Raw genomic sequence first — 6000 nt, forward strand, 5'->3', positions numbered from 1 at the left:
GTAACCGCAATTCCGAATTTTTGTCAAAGCTGTGCATTGAAGGCAATAGCTAGGATTCATTAGCTCCATTGAGGGCAGCTACAACCACCGTACGACAGGTACGCGCCTATTACAGCTGACAGTGATGATTATATTAACGAATGACGACTTTCTAGTAATGTTTCATTAGTGTGGGTGATGGTTGTTTTCGAAAGATGGGCCGGGATTGCTAGGGCAATCACCATCAGAAGTACATAAAAGACAAACAGCTTCCCGGGGGATAGCGCTGACATTATGCATCATTTTTTTAATTTTACCGAAACGATCTACTCAAGTGTTGGAATTGTCACTGTAGCCATGTCGAAGTTCAAATGCTGCCGCTTGACATTTATCTTGGTTACTTGCTTCAGACCATCTCTGTTTTGAAAAGTATGACCGGCTAACGAGACAGTCACCTGTGATGTTACGTAAATGGTGAATGCAATGCACTTTATGGTAAGCTGTTGAAAGCGGGCTTTGTCCGAGAAGGACCACTTACGATGGCTTTCTGGAAAGGAATATGGATGTGCATTTAAGACATTTTACCTGTATAAATACCACACATACTTGGATCACTTTGAATGAATAAAGGTAAACCCAGAAAATTTTGCTTTTCTTTCGGGTTTTGAGACAATTTCAGTGAAATGTTTGAGTGCGTGTGCTCCCGATTGAAGTTCTAAAGTGAGTTGGCTACCAAATCAAGTAGACCTCTCCGAGAACCATTGAATTGGGGGAGCAATTAAGCAGCTATGCTAAAATATTTTAACCAAGCAAAGCTGTATGATCGCATTCAAGTGCTGTTTAGAGCATGTGTCTACTTTTAGCCCAGCTACAAAAGTCATCATTCAAACTAAAGTTAACGGGTAGAGTAACTTGTGCATAGCATTTCGAATAATATATATGTGTAAAATAATATATGTGTAAACTATTATGCAACGTATCCATTAATTGACTCAGGAACGGAGTGGGAAGCTCAATTTTAAAAGAGGCGCAAAGTGTTGCAAGTATTCAAGAAGCTTTCGTCCCTTTGTACCTTCTTAACCTTGCATCGAGACACAGTAACGCTACTGCAGAAAAACCTAAAATATATATCTAATAAGAGATAAAACTACTCCATGAAACGCTTTGAAGTAACTTTAGGACGGTTTGATGTGATTCTGGGAGATCACAGATAGAAAAGGATACAGCAGACCGAAATTCTTCTAGTGAAATTTAGGATCAAATAAAATGAGCACAAAATTTGAATAGCTGTAACCCCCAAATTTTACCGTATTATTCAACGCAAAACATGCTCACAAAATTTCATCACTGAGGTCAGTACTTACTAATCTGGCATCAGAAGGCCGTTCAGCTTCTTGCGTTGTCAAATAGGTGTCCACAGATTTTGCTTCAAAACTTTTAAGCCGTACCAGCTGCAGTTACACTATCCGTAAAGTTATAACACCACTGAGTCCTAAACAAAATGTCTGAAGTTTATCAAATATTGCTTCCAACGCTTAAATATCTGAAGTTGATGACTGTAAGCCCTACCTCCGGTTCGGTAAATTTAAACCAAAAAAATCCCATGCGAGTTTCAAAGTGAGAACGAGAGGGAAAATTCCAACGGCCTACTTTTATTATACATGTAATTTGTGGTGATAAAAATGAAGCCGGTTTTGAACACACTTAACGCCCGTATTACCTGACGTCCAGATTTATATGCGTCTCACTAATGCAGGACAACAAAATATTAACTTAAGTAGAAGGCACTCTTCTGTGAACGAAATGTTGTTCAAGTTCACCTATAGTGCGTTCGAGCCCAACTTTGTCAAAGTGAATCGTTGAATTATGACTACCTCATAAAACAAGATCATTTTTTACTTGTAATACGCAGGAACTCGCTAACAAATGGGTTGGAGAGATATGAGTGCAAAAGATGCTTCTTCTGAGCTTCTAAGTTTATTCGATTTGGCTTAAATGACACTTCCTTGTCATGGATGCCCATATAATGCTTCCCGGGCCTATCCCAAATGCCACAAAATAAGACTAAAAACTAAAGTTCTTCGGTTTGAATTTAATTTTACTCATGAAGGATGTCTAAAAGATTTCGTAGTTCGTCTCTTGTGAGCAAGAAAGATAATTTTGTGTGTTATAGTTGTCTCATCTGCCCACTGTCATGTCAAAAGCTGTCGTCGGTAGAATTCGAGGTCCCATGTTAGCTCCTAAAGAGTTGGTTGGAAGGAATTGAGAAATATTTAAATTCCGGCTACAAAACACAAGGCCAGGAGTTGATTGCTTCGCTTGGGCTCTGATCTGTCTTAACATATCGTTTGGTTCCGTCCTGTTTCAGGCTATTCAAGTGCAAAAACTGGTACCACAATAGTTAAATAGTTCCTTTGCGTTGGAGAACGTAAGTGCTTATGTATTGTTTATTTAAGGTTCTTGATCGGTGGTGCCCAACAATATTAGTTGCTTTTGTTCTTCGCCATGGTTACTTGATAAATATAAATGCCACTTTTTTCATCTGTTCCGTCTGCGTCATAGTTGCATTGACTTCGGGAAACATCGATAAGTCGGCTAAGAAATTCACAACTTTTCATGCGATTTTTAATTATCACTTTCAGTAAAACGGCCGAAACGAACCAAGGTCTAATTACGTAGTTGCCTTACTTGACCCTTATTGAAACTGAGGCGTCGAGACGTGCTGTGTGTAGAAATAACGTCAACCAACATTTTCTGGGCCCCAAAATACAAAAAAACTATTTCAAGCTTTCACTAATAGCTCTATGTGTAAAGTGAAAAACGAAACACTTAGTGGTTCTTTGGTGTGGCTTTCGTTTGTCAAATTTGTTACGTGAAAACAGTTCATCCGTGTTTATAGCTAATGGGTAGTATATCATCCTCTTTGCTGAATAAGGAAAACGCACGCCTACAACACAAAGCAAGCAGCAAAAAAGGCATTATCAGCTGACCATTTCCAATTTTCGCAAAAATACATCAGAATATTGTCTCCAGAGGTTCAAAGTAAAAACACGCACTAGATATCAATAAGCGTTACACAAATATGGACGACCTGTATATGGCTAGAGGCCACAAAATATCAATGTGTATATCTGTATATTTTTTGAGCACAACTTGGGATTTATGACATGCATTTGCGCTCTCTACCAAAGAAATGATTAGTATTGTTAAGGAAGCACATGCACGTGACTTATGTTGGAAGTCTAGTGGCAATGCCAACTATAGGGTGATCATTTCGAATCATGCTTGGAGTCGCACCTGACAGAGGATTTTCCTGGGCTACTCTTAAGATATCCAGGACCTGAGTAAGGGTAATGACGTAAAGGCACGTCTTCACCATGATATACCAAACGCCTTGCTAAGACTTCTTCCACGTCTGTAGTTAGGCGATATTCGTTCAAGGCCTGAGGGTCATATGAGTAAAATTATTTAACCAACCGCACTTACTTGAGTAAATCGTTTTCTTTACACAAACACTCTGAATTTCAATGACCGGTTTCCCCTCACAGGCAAGTAAGTGCTTTAAAATACTCTTTCGGTATACCGTATGTATTGTTTGAAACGTGGCAGGAACTGGAAGATCTTGAGCTTGCTTTGGTATGTAAGCGCAGTTTGTATCTTGACTGTACCATATAGACAGCTTCTGCCACCAAACTTCTTGGGCTGATCTGCATTCACTCTCTTGAACGACAACCGAAGTCGCTAAAACGTTTTTTATGTCAGACGTGCAATTTATGGTGATTAATAGTCAATTATCATCTCTCCATCTGGGACGAAAACGGCAAATTTACCAAGACGTTTGCAACAACGTAATCTTAACTCTTTTTGGACTTTGTCACTTTACAAAGAACCAGCATCTTAAAAAGCATGTTCGCTCAGGTTTATTGGCGCTAATTCACTGATTTACATTAGGCCGGCTGTATCACTAGTTATTATACAGAAGAGAAATTCTGCAGATTTTCTAGCTTAAACGGTAATACCCCCACCAGGACATATACATAGATTGCCTAGAACTCAAAGCCAATACTTTCTCTCCAATTATGACTTCTTGGTCTGGGTGACTGATGACGGGAACAGCCGACTAGTTGCATAGATAGAAGATACCTTAAAGACAAGGTTGAAGTGATTGTTGCGTCAGTTCTTTTCAAAAACTATGCAGAGAGCTGAAGTGCTTGCTGCCTCTCCAATTTGCTTCGGGCCAAACAGGCTATGCTTTGATTCAAATTGCAACACAAAATCTAATGGAGGCAGTAAAATCTATAACATCTGCCCTCTAATTCTGCTTGCCTGCCGACCTGCCTCCCCACTAAATGCACCATAGCACACATAGCATTGTCCGCGATAACAACTCAAACATTTGGTGCCATGCAGGATGTGGCAGGTTACGGTTGGACGTGTTCTGTATCCGTTATCACTATTGAAGTTGACCTTTGAATGGAAGGTTTCACTTGCAACACGAACAAAAGCAGTGAAAATGGCAACGTTAATATAAAGACCACACCAGAAAAAGTTACTCAATTCACGGCCTCAGGATATGGTATCTCCGGCTAGATCAGTCGGTAAACCTAGTGGTAATGAGTCGTGAGAAACTGGTAGGTAATCATGAACTCACCAGACCACCTCTCATAGGCTCCTAAGTACACCTGGGAGCCCCTTTATAGGACATTTCAAGCTCATAAGACTGTTTTTGAGCGGCGTTGTATGGGTTTTAAATTCTGATAATGTTCGAGCCCTAAGCCGTATGCCAAAGCTGTTGGTTTAACTTGCAAACTGAGGTAAGTCAGGCAAACTGCAACAATAGCAGTCTTTGGATTCTTTCTAGAGTATGCCGTATGAGCCTTGCGTTTTGATACTGAAAAGTGTCGCGTAAGTCTCACTGTACTATCACTCCCAAGCTTCTATGGCGATGTGTATGCGGAAGTGCTTGTGAGCTGAAAAGATTGTCTCACGGGCCCGGAACACTAAATGGATATTATTTTATACTACTTTTCACTAATTGAGGGTAAATGATTGGCTGCTGAACGTGTAAAAGTCCGCCTAGGTCTGTGAATAGTTTGTTGGCTGTTCTTCCAACCTCTGGATCATAGAAAAACAGCTAGCACGTAAAGCGACTGAGCTGGCAAGGTAGATAAGTGGCCCAAGCACCAAACTCTTGCCACTCTGTAAGTTGGGTGAAGAAAGCAACAAAGTACCAGAGACCTCAGCCGTGATGTTTCGATCTTGTGAGTAACAGCTAAGACACTAGAGAAATAAGTCGTGGAAGTCGTCCGTAGTCAGCTTCGATGGTAAGATGTCGTGATACACTCGACCTCACTCATGATTATTGAGAGATTTCATGTGGACAACACTTGTACCGCACCACTATTTAAAGTATTTGATCGATTGGTCCATCGGCAGCAAGAGTTTCATTGAGCAAAGTACCGCTGCATAATCCGCAACTGATCAGCTGGGACAGATCTGGTGACTTTGAATAAGACGATAATTTAGACAGTCGGAATATTTATGGGGTTTTAAAAGTGGACTGTTCCCCCAATTTCTGATGCTGATAACAGCGTCTTCCTGGACAGTTTCATGTTTTTTTTTCTTCGAAAACATTTGTGGACTCAGGCCTTTCTCAGTAAGAAGTGTGCCGATGATAACAACAGACGGCTTGGCGAATACAGAAATGTGCTGCTTCAGAACCGTGCATGCCGGTTTCTTCAGCGTATGCGCAGCCTAGTTCTGGTTTATATTGTAGGGATGCCATGTTTTACAGCCAGCAATCTCATAACTTAGACCATTGTCTGTCGATTATTTGAACGTCAGAGACGAATGCCTGTTCCTCTCGTCTCCGCTGGAAAGTTCCCATTCATATTTAGACTAAGAGTTTTGAGAGCAAAAGACTTCATTGTCAATATTACCTTCATTCTGAATTAACATCTCAGCAGCTAGTTGTTGGAACTGTTCTAATTAGACCCATGCGCTTCCGGATGACACCTCCAG

The sequence above is a fragment of the Opisthorchis viverrini genome (genome assembly GCF_000715545.1).
Source record: "Opisthorchis viverrini unplaced genomic scaffold opera_v5_227, whole genome shotgun sequence".
NCBI lineage: Eukaryota > Metazoa > Platyhelminthes > Trematoda > Opisthorchiida > Opisthorchiidae > Opisthorchis > Opisthorchis viverrini.